General features: G+C 44.7%; 1 pseudogene; it reads right to left on the bottom strand.

Moving 5' to 3' along the window:
* Window positions 1-239: 239 nt before the first annotated feature.
* Gm45598 lies at window positions 240-7,901 on the bottom strand (annotated as a pseudogene).

Raw genomic sequence — 12,784 nt, forward strand, 5'->3', positions numbered from 1 at the left:
AGAGCACTAGAGGAAGCCACCTGATATGGTATTCTGGCCTCCACCTCTATCACTCATGTAAGACAAACTTTTCAATTCAATCTACACACTAACTCACTCAAGCAAGAAGATTGATGCTAAAGTAATCAGTTTTAATTAACATCACTTCATAAAAGAGAAAACAAGCAATCCACATGCACTAACAAACAGAGCCTGGAGAGCTTCCTGAAGAAATACATAGGGATAGAGACGGACAGGGCTCAGGAAGCCCCATGAACACAGGGAGGCAGCACCCTTCGAGAGTGTTCCCTGACCCAGGGGTGCTTCAGGACCTGGGCCGGGCTCAGCTGCTCTGAAGAATGGTGACTAAGAAGCTTGGAGATCATGTCCTGGGCTCCTGCAGGCACTGATGAAGGAAACTTAAAATCCACCTAATGAGCCAGGGGAAGAAGAATAGAATCTAGTTATTCTCTTTGGGTAATCTTCTCCCTGTGCTATAAGTCTCCTCATGGCACACTTTTGGCTACTAGCAGATAATCTTTTGTATACACTCCAATCCCCAAAGCCCCACCCAGGAGCCATCACTGTCTGGCTTCCTGGTGAATGTTATGCATGTGTGTGTGTGTGTGTGTGTGTGTGTGTGTGTGTGTGTGTTTGTGTGTGTGTGTGTGTACACACACGCATGTGTGCACACCATACCTGGCAGATATGTCTATATGTCTCACTGGAGGTGCTGCTCTCAAAGGGTGGCTTCCCCACCAGCAGCTCAATGCAGAGCACCCCAATGCACCACAGATCAACCATCTCATTGTACGGTTTCTGCTCTATCATTCCAGGGGCAAGTAGTCCAGAGTCCCACACATTGTCTTTCTCCTAGAACAGAACACAGAAGGTTGGGCTGTGCATAGGCTCAGAAGAAGGGAAATCACACACACACACACACACACACACACACACACACACACACAAAAGAAAAAACAACGACAAAAAACAGGCAGTGGTGGTCCATGCCTTTAATACCAGTACTTGGGAGGCAGAGGCAGGCAGATTTCTGAGATCAAGGCCAGCCTGGTCTACAAATTGAGTTCCAGGACAGCCAGAGCCACACAGAGAAACCCTGTCTCAAAAAGAAAAAAAAAAAAAAACAGAAGAAGCGAAATCTTCCCTGTTCAGCTTCCAAGGAAATGGGAGACACAGGGACATCCTGAAGGGTCCACTCCTGTGCATGCCTGAGGCAAGGGGAACTGTTCATAAACACCAACTGTTAATATGGTTCAAGATTCAGAGGGGCTATAGGAGGTGAGTCAGCAGGCAAAGCACTTGCAAGGGGAATTCCTGAGGACCTGAGTTCTATCCCCCAGAACCTACATAAAACTGAGTCCCTGACTATAGTCCTAGAACTTCTATAGTGAGATGGGAAGCAGGGGAGAATCATAGAAAGTCTTTAGACCAGCTAGGCAACTATGAAAGACCAAACAAAAGACCTTGTCTCAAATAAGGTGGAAGGTGAGGGACTTTCTTGAATGTGTCCTCTTACACGCCCACCCTCCTCATGGCACATGTGTGCCTGCACACACACATGAGAATAAACACAGGTTTGCTTTTTAACATTCATGGAAAGCAGATGGATATAGTAATAGCTCACATCTCTTAATTCTGGCATTGGGAAGGTTGCAACAGGTAGAGCATTGTGTTTGACACTAGAATGAATCCACAACCAGTCAGACAAGGCAGGGCTAGAGAGATGACTCAGTGGTTAAGAGCACTAGCTGTTCTTCTAAAAGACCCTGGATAGATTTTCAAGCATCCATGTGGCTGCTTACAACCAATTGATGCCCTCTTCTGGCTTCCAAGAGAACAGGCATGAAAAATGGTGCACAAGTCCTAGATGCAGGCAAAACATCCATATATAGAAGATAAAAATTAAAAAAAACTTAACCAACTCAGAAAAAGTAAATACTATAAGGGAAGATACAGTAATCTCATGTTTTAAAACATGGAGTAGCATATCACCTGTAGCATAACATCACAGGATTGCTGTAAGTCTGAAGACAGCCTGGTGGACTGAAGAGTCAGTGACTGAGGAAGATTCTTTTTCATATTTATTTTTTTAATTAGGTATTTTCTTCATTTACATTTCAGATGCTATCCCAAAAGTCCCCCATACACTCCCCCCTTCCCCCCCTACCCACTCCCATTTCTTGGCCTTGGCGTTCCCCTGTACTGAGGCATATAAAGTTTGCAAGATCAAGGGGCCTCTCTTCCCAATAATGGCCGACTAGGCCATCTTCTAATATATATGCAGCTAGAGACACGAGCTCTGGAGGTACTGGTTAGTTCATATTGTTGTTCCACCTATAGGGTTGCAGATCCCTTTAGCTCCTTGGGTACTTTCTCTAGCTCCTCCATTATGGGCCCTGTGATCCATCCAACAGCTGACTGCGAGCCTCCACTTCAGTGTTTACCAGGCCCCGGAATAGCCTCACAAGAGACAGCTATATCAGGGTCCTTTCAGCAAAATCTTGCTGGTGTATGCAATGGTGTCAGCGTTTGGAGGATGATTATGGGGTGGATCCGTGGGTATGGCAGTCTCTAGATGGTCTATCCTTTCGTCTGAGGAAGATTTATGATGTACATAAAGATGGTGTGTGTCTGAAGAAGAACCAAGGAAATGTAGCTCATCGACATGGAGAAATTCATTCCTAGGATGGTTGCTAATTTTACATGGAATCTTACTGGCAAAGGCAAACACCTATAAAGACTAGGAAAGCAAAGCTCTATTTGTGGTGTGTGTGTGTGTGTGTGTACATGCCTACAGACACACACTAACAAAGACAGAGGACTACATTCAGTGTCTTTATTAAGCTCCCCACTATATTCCTTTAAGGCAAGGTCTCTCAATGGACATAACCCAGTCATTTCTGCCAGAGGCTGGCCAGCTTTTAGGATCTGCCTGTCTCCATCACTCAAGGCAGGGGTTAAATTAATCCAGAGTCATGGCCAGGTATTTGCAGGTTCTTTTCATTTAAATTCAGGTTTTCTGATAACAAAGGACCTGTTCTTATCTACTGAGTTCATCACCCCACCCACCCAATTCTTTTAATTTGCAAGTGCATTTTAAAAGTGTATATTTGGAAATGGTGCTTTTTACCCCCAAGGCCCAGTTTGTATCTTGGCCTTCCATGTGAGATGAATTCACTTGGGAAATGCCTCACTAGTGTGAGTGTCCCACCTCCACCCCATCCAACCTATCTGAGAGAAGGGGAATGCACAGACCACCCAAAGTCTGAGATCTTCACCTCACCATTGAGGCCCAGCAGGAGATTCTCTGGCTTGATGTCCATGTGAATCACCTTCTTCTCATGGCAGTAGGTCAGGGCATCTGACAACTCCTGTATTATCTGTGAGAACAAAAGCAGTCTGGTGAGGGGAAGACTTTCATGGCTTCCCTGTGAGGTAGAACAGACATTATGAATTTTATCATTGCAATTGAATCTCATTTTTTCAACAATAATTCTATTGTCTCTTTGTGTGTGTACACACAGCAATGGGGAGCATAGAGGACAATTTTAGAGTGATGCCTTACTGTCTATCGACCTTGTTTTTCTTGTTTTCAGGCAGGGTTTCTCTCTGTAGCTCTTACTACCCTGGAACTCTCTCTGTAGCTCAGGGAGTAAAGGCCTCAGTCACCACCACTTGCCTCTTTGTTCTTTTTAAAAGAGGGCCTTCACTGTCTGGCCCAGGTCAGCCTTAAACTCATGAGATCTGCCTGTCCTTACATAGCAGATTCCCCCCCATAGACTTTCAGAACAGGAGCCAGACACAGAAGCTGTGCTGAGTGTATCCTCCCCCAGCCTTGAGTAGGCTGTCACAGAACTTGCTGCCACTGTGAATGAGACCACCTGGAGTGGTGCCTTCTGACCCTGTAACCCCTGTGGCCACACTAGCTGAGTTCCTGAGTGGGAGGCCAGAGCTGTATAGGAGAGAACATGAAATAAGTAAAGAGACCAAGGCAGGTTTCTGATCAAGGCCCAATGTTTACTAAGAGTCTGTGCTTATAAAGGGGAGTGGCCCATCCTCTGCTATGCCAGGCTTCTTAATGCTTTGTTGCTAAGTTGTTAACACTAGTCTGTCAGAGCTATTAGCATTAGGTTGCCAAGTTCACAGGTTGTCAGCTCTCTCAGGAAGACAGGTTCAGCCTCCCAGCTGTAGCTGCTTCTTGAAAAAGAGCAGCTGTAGGTGACAGAACAATAGAGCTATCTAGATGGGAAGGCTCCACCCCAGGTGGTCTAGTTCACAGTTGCAGCAAGGTCAGAGCCAGCCTACTCAAGGCTGGGGGAGGCTACAGCTGAGCCAGTCAGAACATTCCCCCTAAAGGATCAGAGGGAAGGCTACAGGAGTCAGAGATTTTATTGTCCAGCAAAGCCAACTGATGCTGCATGGATAGTGAGTGCTAGGGCTTTTCTTAAAGTGCCCTACAATTATTAGGTACCTTTTTTTTTTTTTTACTTTTATGAGATAAGGTTGCACTATGTAACCTTATGGCCTGAAACTTGATATGTAGACCAAGCTAACCTTGAACTCCTGAGCCTTCTGCCCCAGCCTTCAAAGTTCTGGAATTACAGGCCAGCAATGCTATGCCCAGCTAGCTTTCCAATGTATGTTTATGGTTTCATTTTCTATCTAGTAGAGTTGGACTTTTTATATACTATTTTCATTGCATTTATTTGTTTTTCTGTGCCTATATATGTGAATAAGTGCATGGATAGGTACAAGGACAACCTTCTGGGTTTTATCTCTCCTTCAACCATGTGGGTCCCAGGATGCTGGTGTTCAGCCTGGGCAGCAAGCATCCTTACCCAATGAGCTGTTTCTCCAGCCCCAGTTAGAATCTAATGCTTGATAAGAAAGACTCCAGGTGTGGTAGCCAGCACTGGGGAAGCAGAGGCAAGAGTATTTCTGTGAATTTGAGGCCAGCCTGTGTATATATATTGTTCCAGGTGAGACAAGAAGTGAAAGAACCTGTCTCTAAAAAAAAAAAAATCTATCAATAATAATATTCTGTGGCTACACTGGGATCAACCCAAGGCCATAAATACACTAGAGAATAACTAGACCAAAAAGTTCCATCTAAGCACACCTAAAAACCAAAACCATACAAACAAACAAACAAACAACCCTCATGGAAACAAACAGTCCAAAGCTGGGTAACCTGTCTTCGAAGGAGTTACAAGGCTGCAATTTCAAGTTCAACCTGGGCTATACACGAATTCCAAGTCACTCTGAGCTGTTTAGAAAAGACTCTGCCTCAGGAAGGAAAATACAGCACCATGAGCCAGGCATCATCCTGGAGATTTCAGGGAAGCCTGGGCTAGCCTGGGCTATCTAGCAAGATTTCCTGCAACTCAGAACAAAAAGAGATGAAGGCTAGCAAGATGTCTCAGTGGGTAAGAGAGCTTGCTGTACATGCCTGGTGACCTGAGTTTCATCCCTGGAAGCAACATAAAGGTGAAAGGAGAAAACAGACTCTTCTCCAAGTTGTCTCATGACTTCTATATGTGCCCACTATGGCCTGTATGCTCCCCCATCTCACATCCCACACTACTACACAAAAGAGTAAGTTAAAAAGAGTTGGGAAGGGGATATTGGCAGCTACAATCAGTCACTGTCAACACTGCATGCATCCTTGGTCCCAGAACTCCATCACCGTGGCTGTATGCTGCTGGGCCAACTTCTGATATCTCTGAAGCTCCTTATAGAGCTTGCCTCCTGGAGCATACTCCAGAATTAAGTATATCCGAGTGTCATCGTAGAAGTAGTTGTACAGGCGAAGGATGTTCGGGTGTCTGAAGGAGGAAGGAGGGAAGAGTCAAGGCAGGCAAGATAGCACAGCAAACAGAGACATTTGTTGCCAAGTTTGCTAACCCGAGTACCACTCCCAGAATCTGTATGTGGAAGAGAGGAAATAATTCCTGCAAGTTGTCCTCCACATGTGTCCTGTGACTGAAATGTAGCCCATGTGCCATTACTCCCCGTAACTTAAAATAAATAAATAAATAAATAAATAAATTGCTGAGCAGTGCAAGACTTTAATCTCAGCACTCCAAAGGCAGACGCAGGCAAATCTGGGAGTTCAAGAGCAGCCTACTAGAACTACAGAGCAAATTCCAAGATAGCCATGGCTACACAGAGAAACCCTGTCTCCAAATAACCAAAACCCAAAACTAAAATAAACAAAAAATAAGTAGGTATAAGATAAAACCAATTACTTCGGGGCATAATTTCACTGTGTAACTCTGGTTGACCTGGAACTCCATGGGAACCATCAGGCTGGCCTCACACCCAGTGATCCACATGCCTTTGCTTCTCAGGGGCTCCGGACAAAGGAATACCTTTTTAAAAAAGATGTGCATCACCTGAGGAGCAACACTGGAGGTTGACCTCTGACCTGCACATGTGTGTACACTTGAAACTGGTGTGTCCAATACCAGGAGAAAATTGTCCTAACTGGAATAAGTTACAGAGAAGAGTCTTCAGGTAGAAAACAAAATGCTTATTTGGGAGTCATGAAGACTGAGTTCGGAGGTCAAGGGCAGCAAGAGGGAAGCAGGCGCTGGAGAAGTCCAGCTCTGAGTTCCACATAGGTCAGGCTTACTGTAGGTGTGCCTGGATCTCCACTTCCGTGGAGTTGGTGCTCCAATCCCTCCTTCTCTATCTCAGACTTGAAGAGGAACTTCAGGGCCACAATGAAATGATTTTCCTTGAGCGGAGCCAAGTACACACGCCCAAATTTCCCCCTGCCCAGAGGATGCCCGATTTCAAAGTCATTGCTGGTGAAATGCTTCCTGAATAGATGGAAGAGATGGCCTCGTCTCAGAGACTAGGAAGAGTTAGGGGTCCACAACAGCTCCCCTTCCTCATTCACTGAGCTCACAACCTCAGCTGTGGTCTTCCATAGGGAAAATAGCATTTTAGATCCATGAGCCAATGCTCCTCTTGCCCTGCTTACTAGTCACCTGAGTCCCATTTTCTTTCTTCTGGAAACTTTGGCAAAGCACTCACCTGGTTGAGGTGCTGGGCTCCATCTGGCCAGTACCTAAGGAAAGAGAGAGGAAAAACGGGTCTGGTGATGCTCAATAGCAACCCTAGTCTGTGGGAGGTAGACAAGGAGGCAGGAGTTCAAAGTCACCCTCCACTCCATAGCAACTTTGAGGCCCACTTAGTACACAAGAGAATCACCCTATCAGAGACTGGGGGAGGGTGGCAGAGTAAGGGTATATAACAGAGGGGAAAGGGCATCAAGAAAGTTGTGGGGGGGTCATGGAAGGGAAAGGAAAAAGGGAGACGGAGAAAAAGAAGGACTGCAGGAGAAGGAGAGGTGGAGAGTAAGCCCAGGAAAGGAGGGGAGAGAGGAAATAGAGGGAGGAGAGGGGGAAAGGAGAGGGAGAGAGCAAGAGGGAGTGAGGGAAAGGGAGGGTGAGGCAGAGAGAGAAGGCTGAAGCCTTCACTGCCAATGCACACACACACATACCGCACCCCTGGCTGCGGATCCCAGTGACCTGTAACTGTCCCCATCCTGCTGCCTTGTCCTCCTGCTTTCAGGGATCTTTCATATATGTGCCACCACTTTGGAGTCAGTCCAGGTTCTCCTACCTCTTACTTGAGTGTGAAGCCCAGCCCGAAAGAGGTGACTCTTCCCTGAACTCTAAAGGGGTGAGGGCAAGTTGAAGTCCTGCAGTTGCTTAGATCCTGGAAAAAGGTAGGCAGGTAACACTCTGACTCCAGCCTCCAACCGCCGGGAATGTCTCACCCACCCAGGGACACAGGGGACACACACACTGGTAATCCACTAGCACAGCAGCACTCAAGAGGTTTCCAGATCGCGCTTTGGCAGAGTCTAGTAGATCCCAGCTGATAACCATTGGTTATCTTTCTGAAGTCATAGGCATGCCCAATAGGTGGGCCTGAGAAGCCAGGCTGCTTGCCCTATAGGATGGTGGGGGCGGGTCCAGAAGGTGCCTAAAATCACTAGCAAGGAAAGTACCATTTGCTGAGGTCAGCAGGAGGGTTGCTAAGTGTTTGTGTAGGTACAGAGGCCCATCAATCAACCACGAGGACCCCGTAGTAAGAAACAGTAAATATGTGTCTCCTCTGTCAAACACGATGAAATTTATGTTTATTAGAATAGGGAATTAAAATCTTTACAAATCCTGAAACACCTTTAATCCCAGCACTCAGGACGCACAGGGCATCTCTGAGTTTGAGGACAGCCTGATGTAAAAGAGCAAGTTCCAGGACAGCCAAAGCTACACAGAGAAATCCTGTCTTGAAAATCAAAGTATTGGGGGCTGAACATTCAAAACAACCCAAGCAAAGCAAGATAAAAAGCAAGATATTGAATTAGGCAGCAGATACTTACCAGTAGGGGATAGCAACACAGACTTGGGAGCTGACCTCTTCTTGGGACGTCCATCCACAAGTAGATGACGAAAGTCTATTGTACTCAGGCTGCTACTGCTCAGGCCACAGAACTTGGGAGCTGAAAAGCGACTCCAAGCCAGAATATCACAGAAAAATTTTAAGCCTGAAACAATCAACATCTGTGCCAAGTTACAGTTACATATTCCCACCCATCAGGATTTGCCAGATCCGGCATGACAGGCATTGTTCCTGCCTCTGGGACAGGACTAGCAGGCGTGGGCCTCCACAAGTGTCAGTAATGCTTGTTTGTATAACACTGTACATATTTTTTCATTCCTATTTCGAGGAATGTCCTCCTCTTAACTTAACGTTAATGACTCCATGATAATCAAAGACAACATGAGTCCAGGAGGGGAGGAGAAGGTGTAGCTAATGTCTCAGCAAAATGGCAAACTCGTCTGAAGGTGGGCAACTGTCTGTCCTGCAGAATGTGTCCCCACCTGCAGGTCTGTTCCCACCCTGTGGTCTGAGAAATGTTAGCCTCTCCCTTCCAAGAGGAGCAAGTGTTCCAAGACCTTCCCAAAGTTCCTGACCTTTGCAGTACCCAGGGAGGTCTTTAGGAACTTAAACTTTATTTGACCCCTATTCAAAATGGAAGCTCTATTCAAAAGGCTTCAGTTTGGTTCCTTCTTACAAAACAAATGTTTAAACCCGCCAACTAATTTGTGAGACTTTTTTGCAAGTGTCCTTTTTTGTTTGTCATCCCTTGCCCTCTGCCACCTCCCTACCCCACAGGGTTCCATTTTTAGCACTGGGTATTTTGATAATCCTTATGTTGACCAGGCTGACCTGGAATTCACACAGATCTGTCTGCCTCTGGCTCCAGAGAGCTGGGATCAAAGGCCTGTGTTTCCACAACACAAGGCCAATCCAAGAATTATGACCCTCCCTATGCAGTAAAGTTTTTGTTTCCACAAAGGCTCACGACTTTCTTTTTTTGTTTTGTTTTGTTTTTGTTTTGTTTTGTTTTGTTTTGTTTTCGAGACAGTTCTTGAACTCACTCTGTTCAAGCCCAGTCTGGCCTTGAACTCAGAAATCTGCCTGCCTCTGCCTCCCAAGTGCTGAGATTAAAGGCGGGCTCAACCAGTGCCCAGCTGGCTCACTGCTTTTAAAGGAAATTGACTGCCTGGAACAGTAAGCCTTTTCTGTTCTTTTCAGAGTAGGCAATGTGAGTAAAATTGTAAAGACCAACTCCAGCTAAGGGGAAAAAAACAAACCACCACCTGAAAAACAAGCAAACACACTGATCTCCCATTGTATTCCCTTCTGGATAGTTTTGAACTCACAGAGACACACTCCTCCCCTCCTCCCTGCACTCCCAGTATGCACACACCTCTGCCACCCAGGTGCTGTCATTATATGTGTGCCCTAAAGCCAGCCAGCTAGGAGATATATTTTAAGAGTAGTCAATATGCCAAAAACAAAAATCCATAGCCTTCTAGTTTTTTTTTTTTATTGCTTGAGGTTTGATTTTTATTTAGTTGTTGTTGTTATTCTTTGTTTTTTTTTTTGTTTGTTTTGTTTTGTTTTTGTTTTTTGAGATCACATCTCACTGTAGCCTAGGTTGGTCTGGAATTCACTATGAAGCCCATGTCTTGTCATGTACCCAATGGACACCCTGGGCTGTGCAAAGTAGAAAGGCCTCAAGCAGTACATCTTTGTGGGATAGTTTTACATAATGTGCATTCAAATACTGATTTCTGTGCAAGGACACCTAATTGCTATTGGCTGTTGGCAGTGTCATAATTGTTGAAGCATCTCCTGTCTCAAGGTTGTGTAAAAATTGTTCTTCATCACCTCTGTTTGGCTAAATGTGGAGAGCTTTTGAGGTTGCTTCTAGGAAGGTCAACCTGATCAACCCCTAGACACGGTGAGAATGGGACTTTGTTTATTGCCTGTTTGATTACTTTTATTATTGTCTAGTTTGTTCCTTATTTATGCTTTGTTTTTTCTTAACTATTTTGTTTATGCCTTAGGACTGGCCATATACTTTGTGTGTACCTAGAATGGTATAAAAGCAGAATGGAAAAAAATAAACAGACCTTCAGCTTCAGAACTGGCTAGGGTCATGTTACAGTGTTGTCCAGTTGTCTTTTTCTTTTCAATCCTTGTTCCCTTCCTGAAGAACCCATTGACTGTCTGAGCTGGCTGGGTCAGTTAATAAAGATCTAAATAGACAATAGCTGGGCAGGAGAGATAAAATAGGATTTTCCATCCCAGTGAGGGGGTTAAAGGTGGGGGGCAGAGATCAAGAAGGGTGTCATGAGTGAGGCTTCATGAGGAGATGTTGGAGCAGGAGGAGCCAGGGAAAGACTAAGATGGCAGGTAACAAGACATGGGACTGGAAAATAATCCAGGCCATGATAGTCGGGTCAGAATAGATACATTTCTGTCCAGCTGTAATTCTTGAAGCTTCTGTATGAATATAATCTCTGTGTCATTATGTGGGAGGACACAGAAGAAAGACCACAGTTACACTTTTACATGACACAGTCCTCCTGCCTCAGCCACTTGTAGGCACACCCCACTACACTTGGTGTTTTCTTTTTCTTCTTCTTTTTCTCTGGAGAAAGGATCTTACCATGTAGCCATAGCTGAACTCAAAGACGCACCTGTTTCTGTCCCCTGAGTGTTAGTAAAGGCTTGTACCACCATGCCCAGATATACATTTGGTTTCTTTTAGTAAATATTGTGTGTATGTGCATGTGTGTGAATATTTTGACTGCATGTTTGTATGTATACTCCCTGCACACCAAGAGCCCAAAGAAGTCAGTTGCAAATGGAGTTATGGATTGGCTGTATGCCACCATGTAGATGCTTGGAACCAGCCTCAGTACTCTGCAAGAGCAATCACTGCTCTTAATACTGTGCTACCTCAGCTATATGGTTATATAGACAACTCTAGTCTTGTCTCAGAAAGGAGAAAAAAAAAAGAAAGAAAGAAAATGATTTGTAGTAGAACCATATAGCTATACCTAGCAGAGACATTATTCTCTACTTTAATAGGCTTGGAAAATATTAATTTTTTAATTGTGTCTCTGTGTGTCTATGCACACTGAAAAATGCCTGTGGCAGTTTGTGGTAGGAAGAGGGTATAGGATCCCATGAAGCTAGAATTACAGGCAATTGTTAACTGCTCGGCATGGGTGCAGGTAACTGAATTCAGGTCTTCTAGAAGAAGTTATGCTCTGTACCACTGAGTTATCCAATCAGAGTTTACCACCCCCACTGACTCTGAATTCTAATCTGAGGTGCCTGCTAAAGAAGGAGTCCACCACCCAGCTCCACTATATTTGTTTTTTAACCTGAAAAATTTTTGAAACAGTAGAAAACACAAGCTTTATTATTTTCACCCTACAAAGACAGGCAAAATTTTCAGCTGTATATTGTGAAGAAAGGTGTATATTTATATGATTAGAGAGGTGGAGAAATGGCTCAGCAGTTAAGAGAGTTTACACACACACACACACACACACACACACACACGCACACAGAGAGAGAGAGAGAGAGAGAGAGAGAGAGAGAGAGACTGAGAGACTGAGAGAGACAGAGAGAGACAGAGAGAAAGGTACATCTTGATAAAGGAAAACAAAAAGGCTGTTGGAATTTGCAAGAATACAGATATTTAGGAAAAATGTGGATCCTTATTGCCTAACATATGAAGTATTTCATGGCTCAAGTGTCCCTCGTTCATCACAAAGGTTATTGGTCTCAAGAATAATATCTTAGGACACAAAAATATGCAATACATGTTTACAGGATTGGTCTCAGCTCACTCCCCAACACCATGTGAATGCACAAGGCACAAGAAAGGGCCAAAGGCTTTGACTACTAAAACTCCCACCTCACTCCAATAAGCTGAGGAGTTGATATCACAGTGCCATAGGTTTGTCTGGGAGGTCTGAAGAGATCTGTGATTTTATTTTTGTCTACATCTGCTTTGTAAAACAATCCCTGAGATAACATGAGATTGTAAATTTCGAGTGAGATGTGGCTGAAATTTTCCTATATGAATTTAAAACAAGATCCCACCCCTACCACAACCCACCCCAAACCCTGGAGTTCTTCCTGGGTGAATTTTCAGAGGGGAAATAAGGCTGGGTCTGCTGCTGCTGTTGCTCTTCAGATGACAGGGTGTTCTGTAATAGGAAGGGGTTTGCTTGTTTGTTTGTTTGTTTGTTTTATAGTCAAGACACTTGAGCAGCTTCCCTTTGGTGTAGAGGATCAGATCCTGAAGAATACATTTCTTGTGACAAAAGATTTCCCTTTCCCCAGAAGGAGGTCACCGAGGATAACTGAGATCTGTGTGGCTGTGAATGGTCTT

The sequence above is a fragment of the Mus musculus genome, chromosome 7, assembly GCF_000001635.26.
Source record: "Mus musculus strain C57BL/6J chromosome 7, GRCm38.p6 C57BL/6J".
NCBI lineage: Eukaryota > Metazoa > Chordata > Mammalia > Rodentia > Muridae > Mus > Mus musculus.